The sequence below is a fragment of the Lissotriton vulgaris genome, chromosome 5 (genome assembly GCF_964263255.1).
Source record: "Lissotriton vulgaris chromosome 5, aLisVul1.2, whole genome shotgun sequence".
Lineage (NCBI taxonomy): Eukaryota > Metazoa > Chordata > Amphibia > Caudata > Salamandridae > Lissotriton > Lissotriton vulgaris.
In genome coordinates this window covers 1,372,692,236-1,372,706,115 of record NC_141693.1, presented here as the reverse complement: position 1 = coordinate 1,372,706,115, position 13,880 = coordinate 1,372,692,236, and positions in this window count along the sequence as shown.

Sequence of the window (13,880 nt, the reverse complement as noted above, 5' to 3'; positions counted from 1 at the left end):
TGTGTGTCTGGAACAATAGTAATGATGATAATGAAGAAGAACTTCATTAAATGAAGATGGTGTCTTGTGTGTTGATGGGGAAGAATGTTTTGATGAAATAGTTTTAGGAGTTGAGTCAAAGTTTTCAAAAAAACCTCGTTGTGACATAATCATTGATGGTGTACAAATTCAAATTATTGCTGATTCGGGTTCCCCGTACACCATCATTCAGAAGGGTATATGGGAAGGAAAATTCTCAAACGTCATTAACCAAGAATTATGCCCTACTGATATTCACCCTGTTACATTTACTGGGGAAGAAATCCCTTTGGATGGGTTTACTGTTGTTGACTTTAAATTAAAGGACAGATCGGCAACGGGTAAGCTATATGTAGCTGAGAAAAGTCCCTCAGTTTTGGGGTGGAGGGATCATGGAGCCTTTGGCATTATACTTGATTCAAACAAAAGTGATCACGTTTTATCACTAGAAGATCAAAAACAATCCTTGATTGATTCTCTTAACCCCTTCGATGCTCATGACGAGCTCAGCTCGTCATGAGGTATACCTCTCATGTGCTCATGACGAGCTGAGCTCATCATGACCGCACCCATTTTCATTAGGGCCCAGCACAGGAGAAGGATACCATCAGCAGCGATGGTGTTAAAAATAAGTTCCCAAGTGTATTTTCTGGCAAAGTGGGTAGACTCAACAGCTTTGTACACCAAATTATTTTGAAAGAAGGGGTCATTCCTGCTTGTTATAAAGCCAGGAATATTCCCTTGGCAGTAAGAGATGGTGTTTTAGCTGAACTAGACTCTTTAGAAGAAAAAGGCATAATTGAGCCTGTGGAATGTAGTGAGTGGTTGGCCCCATTGGTCGTCGCTAGAAAATCTGACGGCATCTCCGTCTTTGCATTGACCTGAGAGTCCTTAATAAAAACATAATTGTGGATAAGTTCCCACTGCCAAGAATAGATGAATTATTGGCCCAATCACAAGGAGTTAAATGGTTTTCGACAATTGATCTAAACTCGGCCTATCATCATCTTTTATTGCATCCTGAAAGTAAGAATTTAACAGCATTCATTACCCCTTTTGGATGTTATAGATTTGTACGTATGCCCTTTGGGTTAGCATCAGCCACTGCTGTCTTTCAAAGGCTGATGTATAGAATCTTCAAAGGCACCAAGGGGGTAACGTACTTTCAGGATGACATCCTGGTTATGGGTCACGGTAAAGTAGAATATGATTAAAAGTTAGATTTGGATTTGGGGAAGCTTTCAGATTGTGGTTTGACTGCAGAATTGAAGAAGTGTAAATTTGCTATGAATTCTGTTACTTATCTTGGTCATGAGGTTGAGGTAATGGCATTTCACCTAAAAGTAATTTAATCAAGGCAATTAAAGAAGCTCATTCTCCAAATTCAAAAGAGGATCTCAGTTCCTTTATAGGATTAATTGAATTTTACTCAAAATTTGTTAAACGATTTTCATCTATAATCCACAGTCTAAGGAATCTACTGAAAGTCAAACAAGAGTTTGTGTGGAACCTTAATTTACAGAAAGAATTCAACTCTATCAAAAATCAACTTTGTCATGCTGTTCCTTTGAAAGGTTTTAACTCTCTAGCCCACAGCATTGTAACGAGTGGTAAAGGGATAGGGGCAGTACTTACACAAGTAAATGACTTGGATGAAGAGAATACAGTGGGCTTTGCGTCCAGATCCATAACTCCCTCTGAAGGAAAATTCTCTGTAATTGAAAAAGAAATGCTGGCTACTGTTTGGGCTACAGAAATGTTCAGACAATACATTTAGGGCACTAGATTTACCATCCGCACTGATCATAAGCCACTAGTAAAAGTTCTTACCACTGAAGGTTTTATGAAAGCTACGCCTAGAATTGCCAGGATGACTTTACGCATGCTAGATTATGTCTATGATGTGATTTATTTACCTGATAAGGAAAATCATGTAACAGATTTTTTGAGTAGAGGCCCTTTACCTCTTTTGGATAAGGTTGAGAATGAGTGGGACAAGTTTAGTGTGGCATGCATTTCTGATTCAAAATTAATGGCTTTGGAAGAAACTGATGTAGCTATTATCCAAGAGTGGCTTGAAGAATATTCTAAGGACACTGTGCTCCAAGTCATCAAGGGATTTATACTTAATGGTTGGCCTTGTAAGAAGTACATTTTGTTCCTTCACAGAAGTTTTTGGGAAATTAGAGATGAGCTTCCTGTTGATGATAATGATGTGATTTTCAGAGGAGAAAGATCTGTTATACCTGAAATGTTAAGGAAGAAGATCCTAGATATTTGTCACTGTGGACACTTGGCATTGTGAAACTAAAAAAAAGAATTAAGCTGTGGTATTGGTGGCCAAACATGGATAAATACATTGAAGGATTAGTGAAATCATGTAGTGTTTGCTCGAATTCTAAAAAATCACAAGTATTACTCAGACCATCCTTAGGTGAAAGGAACATCCCTAATGGTCCTTGGGAAGAATTGAGTGTAGATTTGCTAGGCCCTGTGTCTGACATGAATGGCAAAACGTGGTTTGTATTTGTCATTGTAGACAGTTTTTCAAAATGGCCTGAAATAGTTTTGATTTACAACATTGAAAGCAGCACTATTGTTGACTGCTTGGAGAATTTATTTTTGAGAGGGGAAATTCCCAAAGTCATTTTAAGGGACAATGGTACTCAATTTTGTGCAGAGAAGTACAATTGCTTTTTGACTAGGAATGGTATTAAAGGGTAAAAGACACCTATCTATCTGCCAGCTGGGAACGGAATTGTAGAACGGTTTAATAGGGTTATAATGGGCAGCATTCAGAGCTCTATTAGTGTCAGAAAAGATTGGAAGAAATAACTATTTATAACTACTTGGGCATTCAGGATTACACCCACTGGAACTGGTTACAGCCCATTCAGAATATTAAGAGGTAGAGAACCTTTTACAAGAGACAATGTGACTTGGAATCAAAAGAGAATTTGTAGTGAGCGGTCACCAGCTGTTGTAATACCTAATCTTAAAAACTTCAAGATTAAAGCAAAATCCATTATGATCAGACACACAACACAGAGAATGTATTCCTTAAAACATGTGATTTAGTTAGAGTAAAATTTGCACATAAACTAAAGAAAGGAAGCAGTAAATTCTCAAAACCACTCAAAGTTTTGGATGTGTATACTAAAATCTTCTAAATTAAGTGATGGTAAAGTGTGGCACTTAAGCAGGATGTCCAAATGCAATAGCATTTTTAATTGGGGTAGTATTGGGGAAGACAAAGCCAGTCGCCACCAATTGGTTATAGGATGATGTTACTAATTTAAATACTGCTGGCAACACTCAAAGTAATTCATCCTCAAATACTCATAGTGATGGTCTGAACATGAATCCTATTGCTTCTTCGTCAAGAAGTAGACAAATAGTTATTCCAAGTAATTCATCCTCAAATACTCACAGTGATGGTCTGAACATGAATCCTATTGTTTCTTCATCAAGAAGTAGACAAATAGTTCTTCCAAAGAAATTTAAAGATTTTGTAATGTCATTTATTTAGTTAACCTTGTTGCATAAAGAAGGGGCTAGTGGGTTACAAGTACATTCTTATTTTCTTGCATTATTTATCTTTACATTGTTATTCTTATTGAGTTTCCTCATGTTCGCCATTGTTCATTTGTGCTAGTTACATGATTACAGTATATTTCTGTTTCAATTAATTTTACAACATTGCATGCACATTGTATGTATTCTTTAGACATTTATGTTAAAGAGAAGGGATGTGGTATCTAGGTTACCTGTCTCCAGGTAACTGGATGCCACTAGTTCTGGAATGTCTTACTGAGAGTCAGTTGCTGCTGGCTGTGTAGAAGTGCAGTCGTACTTGCCTGTTCACTACAATAAATATACTTCTACTTCAATTGGTGGTTACTGCAGGCCCTCAGGCCATTGGGAGTATGTGACATTAAGACAGCATAGGCAATACAATACAATAAAATACATAGTAAATTAAACCCATTTAAAAATAGTAGCGAAATAGTAGCGAAATAGACAGAGAAAACACAATGTGGTGTCAAAGATGATATTTGAGAGCCTGGATGCATTTTAGCCACCCTCGGGTGAGGCTATGCTGGACAAGAAGATAATCCAATATTTATCATTAAATCACCTTGAAGCTATGACACGTAGGCACATATTTGGAGTCACATATTTGGAGGAAGAATCTATTCACTCACTTTCGACCCTCAATGATGGCCACTTTGGTGAGGAGGCAGTAATCGTAAAATTACTTGTACCTTGGTTATGTGGTGCTTGGGGCACTGCAGCCTGCGGTTGAAGGGGCATTGCTCTACGTGCCAGTCTGGGCCTTTGCACAGCACATGCCTGGTAAGGGCATTGGCTTCCTGGTGTCTCTCCTGTGGTGGAGCCTGGGGGGCATGCTTGCAGGAAGGCATTCCCCTGTTTGCTGGTGGTGGTTTCCACTTTTCCCCTGCTGGTGCTGCTAATTGGGAATTTGACCTGGCACCCTCCATTTAGGCCTGTTTGGCCTCCGCTACATTTATTGGCCCGATGGGACCCCCCTTGACACGTCTGTGGGTGTGCTCGTGTCTCCCGACATGAGGAATAGTGCACTAGATTTGTGGGAGGTGGCAGCACCCAGACACCAAGGATTCCTAAAGGTGGGACGGAGTGAATGCAGACTCCTTTATTGCTTTCATTTCAGCCATCTATGTGGAGAGTGTTTCCAGGGGGCTTCCTTGGTGTGCTAGTGGGTCTGCTTGTATCCCCCATACCCTCCAGCAGCTTTGGAAATTAAGATTTGCTGTTTTGGAGAGATCTCGTATCCAGCGAGTGCCCTGAATTTCTCAAGAAGCAACTTCTTCCCTCCACCCAATGAGCTACGGGATTCCCACTTTAAGCTCTGCCCCCATCACCTGACTAGCGGAGCTAGCTGCACCTTGAGCTACACCTAGAGTTTGCTCATACCCCCCACTATAACCACCCATGGTCTTGGGATGTAATTGGATTTGAATGCCTGTGTGCAGCATTCATTCATCTGCTGCTCTCTTAATGTATCTTTCACTGAGATTTTGCTGGACTGCACTCAGAGAGAGGTGTCTGTGGTCTGGCATGCCTTCTGGCAATTGGAGGGTGAGTTATTGCATGTATTCACCCTTGCACAGTGGCGCTCTCCTCTTGTCTGGTCTCCTGCTTATCACAGTAATCGTCAAACAAGACCACAAGCAATCCAGGTTGGACTTTAAGAGCAGACACCCAACAAGATCTACCAGTGAAAACCGGAGTAAGAAAGCTTCCCAGATGCTGCTCCGTCTATGCTCCTCCATGGCAAGAACTGCACTACTGACTGACCAAAATGAAGCAACGTCTTATTCCGATCATCTCCGAGATAGATACTGTTACTGACAGGCTCAGCTTGAGGTGCCGGGTTTTTAGGAACCCGGTGGTGCCAGGGGATAACACCCGAAGACCTCTGAGTTCTCCCTGTTCCGGACCACAGAAACAAAGAGTCTTCTAGGTAAAGTCAGAGATCTAGTTTTATTGGCTGCAACCAAGTAACAAGTGTCCTAGAAGTACAACAGCACGGGATGTAAGTTCTCAGGAGACTGTTCGTTTTTTAAAGAAGCAGCCTTCTCCTTTTATACAAAATATTACACTTCAGGCAAGAATTCTTTGTTTTATGATGCAACCATAGACATATTTGTTAAACAAAATAAAAAGCAAAGTCATGACGACCAGCGTACAATTTTGTGTGTACAGTTCGTGATAGATTACCCTGCTCGGCCCAGAACTACCATAAGATATCGATGAAACCCAAATAAAATCGGGCACCTCCTCATCGTAAAACTGGCCATAAACAAGAGACATGGACAGGTGTATGTGTGTAGAAAACATGGTCTGTATGTGGTGAATGGTTTATGGCATGTTGTGCCTTGATGCTATCTTACTCGGCCACTGGGCGAGGGACTGTCAGAACAAGTTTGGCTGGAGGCAGTGGAGTCAGCTCGGCCAGGTCATGGGGGAGTCAGCTAAGGTGGACGTGTCCTTCCAGATAAAGCTCAGCCTTAATCAATTGACTATATGAGGGCAAGTCACAAGATGGATGCCGTTCACAAAATGGAACCCGAGGGTTCGAGACGGAAACCATGATTTAAGGGTGCTAGCATCACTCAATCACGACGCAAATGCATAGGGATAATGTCCTAATCATTACCGGTCTGCGATACCGAGTTCGTCATGGTACGATGATATTTTGTGACGAAAGTGTCGGGCCTCGGTACCATATTACAGCAGGGTCCAGAATTTCAGAACCACAGACCCTCCTTTTGCCCTCATATAAGGCAATAACTCATGCTAATCTGAGTCCAAATCTGTATTCATGAAGTCATGGAGATGCTGCTGTAGCATCATTCTGTTGCTCAATTCGTCCCTTGACACAGGCTTCCTTACACATGATGCAGCACAGAGGCCACATATTGCAGGAGCGCACTGCACAAACAGGCAGAACATAAACAGAATGGCTAAGATCACCCCAATGAATATCAGAGTTTTCCATCCCCAGGCAGATATCAGTTCCCAGAACCACCCTAGCAAGGACCAATCCCCTTTATCCACGTGAAGTTAGTCAGAGATTTTGTGCAGTTTGGAGATGGCCTGGTACACTGTCGGAGCATTATCAGGGATGAAAATGCAGCAACTGGATTGGATCACTCTGCATACACCATCACGGTCTGCAAGTATGACAACTAGGGCAACCCTGTTCTGAAGAGTCATAAGTCGGTCCGACTGGAGCTCAGCTGTCAAGTTACTAAGGGCACCGGCCGTTTCGGTCACGGCAGATTCAACTACCCTCGTCAACTGGCGAATGTTCCTGCTGTTCACCATAGGCCCCCAAAACGGCAGAAAACCCTTTGCGAAGTCTCCAAACTCTTGGCCCGCAGTGTCGTCTTTACTCACGACACCCCTAACTATCCTTGTCCGATGGTAATCTGCCTCGGCCGTGTAGGCGGGTGGCAGCAGAAACGAGATAAAACATGTGCCCGAGAAGTCAGGGGGCAACCATGTATACACTCTATCGTGGCAGACGAAGTAAGTACCCTTAGCCACTAGCAATGAAGGGGAGGTCTGAGACGAGAAAACGTAAGTCTCAGTGCAGACACTCTTTCCCAACTGAGCTCTAGGGTTTTTGCCATTTCCCTGCAGACATAAGTGACCTTGGTGGGGTACTATCCAGACTGGGGAGGATTTCTTTGCTTTCAGACTCTCAGCCAAGGAAATTCCATATAGCGTTATATTCCATCTGCTGTAAGGTACCAATTCATATCTGGGGATCGTTTTGTATGTGTTGGCATCCCTACTCATATTCCTAATTCCCGCCACTAGTGCCTTGTTGCTTGAGTTTTTCCCTGGAACATATGGTTCGAGGGCGAACAGGAACATTGCTCTAAATGCCCACAGAGAACCATGGTAGCCAAATGGCAGGACAAAATACGGGATACCCTTATCTGTTGTGTGTGGCATAAGTCCACATACCCAACAATTCGTGGTGTTCATTACGGATTGGTGCTGGTGTAGGAGTTGGATGAATGAATTATTTACAAATTCTAATCTTCTGGCAGACTCGTGTTCAGGTAGAGGGTGAAAAGAATGTGGGGAGACAGTAGGAGGAGGTGTGGGCTGGGTGTTGTGTACAAAGTTAACTTGAAAGATGAACAGAGCATAGCAAATTAAAAACATTATTATGCTACACAACATTAAGATGCAAACTACTAAAAATCTTTTTCTTGCCATCACATCGCAAACTCTCTTTTCAAAGTCCGTAGATCTAGCAGGTCTCTCTACCCTCGGAAACTCCATCCTCTAGTTGCTGCCCGCGGTGGGAGATTGATTCTGCCAAGGAGTGCTTTCCGTTCAGCCCAGGGTAATTCCCTTAGGCCAACCAGAACCGTTGACCTAAACGTCTCCAGCTGCACTCCCCAGACTGTCAACCGCGACCCTAGCAGCAGAACCGGATGGCGGTTCGAAAATCAAAAATGAGCAAGTTCCCTGGGCGAGAGAGCTGTAAAATCAAAAATAGTTCTTGGGGGAAAGAAAAATCTTATTTGTTTGCTTTTATTAGTTCATTTTTCTTGACCTTAGATTATATCGTTGTTTCCCAGGTATGGCGTTGTCTTCAAACAAAGTTTCAGGTTCTGTAGTGTCCAACTGCATTGACGGTGGCACAAATCCTTGCAGAACTCGGTCGCTCTCCTTTTCCGTACCAGTTCCTTTCAAACGTGCATCACTGAAAGGCACGAAGTGGGGCACAGACTCAGTCTCTGAGTCAGCAATTCCCTCCTGGACCCACCGGTCATATGGAAGGGGCAGCGGGACCCGTTTACAATGGGCGCCGTGCACCCAATGTTTCTTGCCGTGGACACGTACTGCAGAGCGGGTAGTTAGCAGGACTTGAAAGGGTTCGGTCCAGCGAGGCTCCTCGTTCTTGGTTCGCCTGAAGTTTCGGACTAGGACCCAGGAACCAGGTTGAATGGCGTGGCCTGGATCATCAGACTCTGGCGGAGAGGAGCTGTGGACCTGTTGGTGTAAAACACGCAATTTAGCTGTCAATTCGTGCAAATAGTCAAGCAATACAGGGTGCTCTATCTCACTTAGTTTCTTGGGCCTTGGCACTCCCCATATGTTTGCTGGGCGCCCGAACACGACTTCGTGGGGGCTAAGTCCCAGTCTAGAATGGACAGTCACTCTTGTAGATAGGAGTGCTAAAGGCAGGGCATCAGGCCACTTAAGACCTGTGCTGGCTTGGATCTTGGCTAATTTCAACTTCAATGTGCCGTTGTAGCATTCTACTAATCCGGCTGATTGGGGGTGATTTGCGGCGTGGAACTTCTGGTGTATGCCTAGACATTCACACACTCTCTTCATCACTCGTCCCACGAATTCACTTCCATTATCACTCCAGACAATTCTAGGCATACCATACCTAGGGAAGAATTCCTTGACCAGGGCTTTGGCAGTAGACAAGGCAGTGTTGTCTTTAAGTGGATATGCTTCCACCCACCTGGAGAAGGCGCAAACAACAACAAGCACGTATTTCAGATTGTTGCACCTCTCCATGTGGATGAAATCGAGCTGCAAAACCTCGAACGGATACGTTGGAGGCGCAAAATGACCAGCTGGAGTTGGAGTTCCCCTACCGGGATTGTATTTCAAACACACCATACAATTCTTGACCACATTCTCTGCGCATTTCGGGATTCCACTATTCTGCCATACTGGGGCCAACAACTTACATATTCCTTTCATACTGATGTGAGCCATCCCATGAGCCATCGTCACCACTGCAAGTACATATGCATCGGGTAACAGCCATCTTTGATGCTCTGACAAATCGACCCAACACCATTCGTATCCAATCTACCCTTGCTTTCTCTCCATTCATTCACCTCTTTCTCAGTCGCCTCGGACTGTATGGACTTCACACTTTCAATAGTGTCCTCACACATACCTACATCGGCAATCCATCTCGCAGGACCTACAACATACATTCGACTCATTGTGTTCGTTGCAGTCTCTTTCGCGACTTCATCTGCAAATGCATTCCCACGACCAACATCATCTTGAATCTTTCTGTGTGCACTGCATTTCACGATCGCAACTTGTAGTGGCAAGGTCAGTGACTCGAGAAGCTCGTTAACTAACTGACCGTGCTGTATCTTTGCACCATGCGATGCCAGGAACCCACGTTCACGCCACAATCGTCCAAAACTGTGAGCCACGCCAAAGGCGTATTGGCTATCAGTATACACATTCACTCGCTTTCCTTTTGCCAACACACACGCTCTTGTAAGTGCAATTAACTCGGCTGCTTGCGCAGAATTATGTGGAATGCGCGTGGTCTCTACAATTGTGTGCAATGTTGTCACCGCATATGCTGCAGTCGTATCACCATTTTGCAACTTGAAGCATGAACCATCAACCCACAAAGCATCATTACATTCAGGAAGGGGAGTGTCCAATAAGTCTACTCTCCCTTTTGTCTCTTATTCTGTCCTAAAACAGCAATCATGCATTTCGACCTCGTCTGTCTCTGTTGGAATGGGCAATAACGTGGCGGGGTTGAGTGTAGCGCACCTCTTTATGTGAATGTGACTCGCTAATAGTATCAGTTCATAGCTTGACAGTCGAGCACTAGTTAAGTGCTGTGTCTTCGTTCTGTTTAGCAAAACGTCTACTGCGTGTGGGACCTCAACGATCAGAGTGTTATTCATTACCACTCACAGGAGCTCAAAACTGCTGCTGATCTACTGTTTCTACATCTGCTGAGCAAGAGAACTTGTTTTACCGTCTGCAGCCTGTGCTGGCTGTCTGAAGCTGACGCTGATTCCTCACTGTGTCGTGGTGCTGCCTCCCCCTGACTCGCTGGTGTGAGCGTGAGCTGCACTCGGCACGCTCTGCCTGCCGCTCCCAGCTGGAGTCAGAGGGGTTGAGGCCAGGGTGCAAACAGCGAGAGCACCTAGCCTGGGGGACTGCGAGGACCAGAATCCTTAGCGGAGATCACCTGGTTCCTCTTCCCCCAGGCGAGCCGCCCACGGACACGCCCCCAATGACCTGGTTAAAGTTTCGTGACACCCGCTTCGCGGGCGCCACTCACAGGAGCTCAAAACTGCTGCTGATCTACTGTTTCTACTTCTGCTGAGCAAGAGAACTTGTTTTACCGTCTGCAGCCTGTGCTGGCTGTCTGAAGCTGACGCTGATTCCTCACTGTGTCGTGGTGCTGCCTCCCCCTGACTCGCTGGTGTGAGCGTGAGCTGCACTCGGCACGCTCTGCCTGCCGCTCCCAGCTGGAGTCAGAGGGGTTGAGGCCAGGGTGCAAACAGCGAGAGCACCTAGCCTGGGGGACTGCGAGGACCAGAATCCTTAGCGGAGATCACCTGGTTCCTCTTCCCCCAGGCGAACCGCCCACGGACACGCCCCCAACGACCTGGTTAAAGTTTCGTGACACCCGCTTCGCGGGCGCCACTCACAGGAGCTCAAAACTGCTGCTGATCTACTGTTTCTACTTCTGCTGAGCAAGAGAACTTGTTTTACCGTCTGCAGCCTGTGCTGGCTGTCTGAAGCTGACGCTGATTCCTCACTGTGTCGTGGTGCTGCCTCCCCCTGACTCGCTGGTGTGAGCGTGAGCTGCACTCGGCACGCTCTGCCTGCCGCTCCCAGCTGGAGTCAGAGGGGTTGAGGCCAGGGTGCAAACAGCGAGAGCACCTAGCCTGGGGGACTGCGAGGACCAGAATCCTTAGCGGAGATCACCTGGTTCCTCTTCCCCCAGGCGAGCCGCCCACGGACACGCCCCCAACGACCTGGTTAAAGTTTCGTGACACCCGCTTCGCGGGCGCCACTCACAGGAGCTCAAAACTGCTGCTGATCTACTGTTTCTACTTCTGCTGAGCAAGAGAACTTGTTTTACCGTCTGCAGCCTGTGCTGGCTGTCTGAAGCTGACGCTGATTCCTCACTGTGTCGTGGTGCTGCCTCCCCCTGACTCGCTGGTGTGAGCGTGAGCTGCACTCGGCACGCTCTGCCTGCCGCTCCCAGCTGGAGTCAGAGGGGTTGAGGCCAGGGTGCAAACAGCGAGAGCACCTAGCCTGGGGGACTGCGAGGACCAGAATCCTTAGCGGAGATCACCTGGTTCCTCTTCCCCCAGGCGAGCCGCCCACGGACACGCCCCCAACGACCTGGTTAAAGTTTCGTGACACCCGCTTCGCGGGCGCCACTCACAGGAGCTCAAAACTGCTGCTGATCTACTGTTTCTACTTCTGCTGAGCAAGAGAACTTGTTTTACCGTCTGCAGCCTGTGCTGGCTGTCTGAAGCTGACGCTGATTCCTCACTGTGTCGTGGTGCTGCCTCCCCCTGACTCGCTGGTGTGAGCGTGAGCTGCACTCGGCACGCTCTGCCTGCCGCTCCCAGCTGGAGTCAGAGGGGTTGAGGCCAGGGTGCAAACAGCGAGAGCACCTAGCCTGGGGGACTGCGAGGACCAGAATCCTTAGCGGAGATCACCTGGTTCCTCTTCCCCCAGGTGAACCGCCCACGGACACGCCCCCAACGAAACGTATATAGATAACATCTCGCATCCCGCGACGCGGGACGCGCGCGGGACCAAGCGCGGGGATAAGCCCGGGCAAAAGGGCGGGCCGTCTGTGGCCGTCCGGGGACGACCGAGGACGGGACGGGCCACCCCACTAACGCTCACTACAAAGAGGAAACTATTCAACTAAACTTTTGATTCATACGTGTAAAAAGCCCTCATTCCTTTACTGATCAACTGAGATAGTGTGATAAAGACAAGCCACAGCATATTAATAATACTATACATTACATCTATAAAACAGATTTCTGTCCCCAAGTATGAGGGCGCTAAAAAAACTACGCTCACGGACAATCTACATGAGGCGAATGGGGACGGACGCAGCTGTAAGAAAATCTGTAGACAAGTCACTAAAACCAGGACAAATATCAAGCACTCCTGCTATAAGTGAATACTTCTCTACCCTCTCCAAGAAAAAGTTTCTTTCCCCAAACTCTAATGATGATCAAAATAAGTTGGTTGAACCTGATCCGTTACATTTTTCTGACCAGAAATCCAACAAACAAGGTCAAATAACAATAGAGAGTAATTTGGCAAATTACTCTCCTTCGGAAGAATGTCAAAAATCTCGTCTAGTTGTGTCTCAAATAACAACTATAACACCTATAAAAAATCAGGACAACGACTTATTTTTCGACGTATCCGCAAATCATAACTCAAAGACCGAAGAAGAAAATAAAGAAATATTGCTAAGTCAAAGACATCCCCAAACCAGTTCGCCAGAAAAATCACCTAACCTTTTTTCTAATCTGACCAATCTATCAGACCCAAATTTTATAAACCAAAACTCTGGAAATACTGCCTCTCCCATATCAAAAGCACTCTTCTCACTGCAAGAAATTCTGGATTCAGTACTAACACATCTTGGACACATTTTAGCTAACTCAGACGATACTTTAGACGTACAAATAGGAATACTTAAATTCCTGGTTGAAGAAAAAAAGAAAAAAGATCTAACTAAAGTCTCATCAAAACAAACCGGAGAAGTCGAATCACAACAAACAGATGAATCTCATAAAAATGGAAGTGCCACCCCAAAACAACAGGAAGCAAGCACACAAACGAACGACGTACTAATAATCAACAATAAAACTAATGGATCAAAAAACAAAGAAAAACCTCCTATCACATATTCACTTAAAAAACTGTTCAAAGAAGAACTGGAAATCAAAGCTGAGAACAATACCAAACACTATCCGATTTTTTCGAATAAAGTATCCGACAACAATCGCGATCAGATTATCGGAAAAAATAAAACTGAGCTATCGGGAGTTACGGCTGAACAGGATTTCAACCAAAGAGAACAGTCTGAAAAAAGTAATACTAGGGAAAAAGTAAAGGGGAAGAAGAAGAGAAAACCTATGAGGAGAATACAGAGGAAAAAAGGGAATAGGCTCAAATTCCAAAAATTTACTCCTGTAAACCTGGTGAACACTCCAGTAATTCAAAAAACATCATCAGAAAAACCCTTAAATCCTGAAGCAGATGAATTTTGTCCTCCGATAGAAAATAGATCTACATCGCAAAATAACATGGACATAAAAGAACCATATGACAATAATTTCCAATCATGGGAAATAAATCCATCCAAACACATAACTATTGAAGAGCTATTTCCTTCAGATAAGGAGCCGTTTAATCGCGGTAAAATCATCAATCTATTACAAGAAATTCCATCCTTGAATTCTCTGACCAGCAAAGAAATTGACTTAGTTCTGTTTCCAATAAAAGAAAAT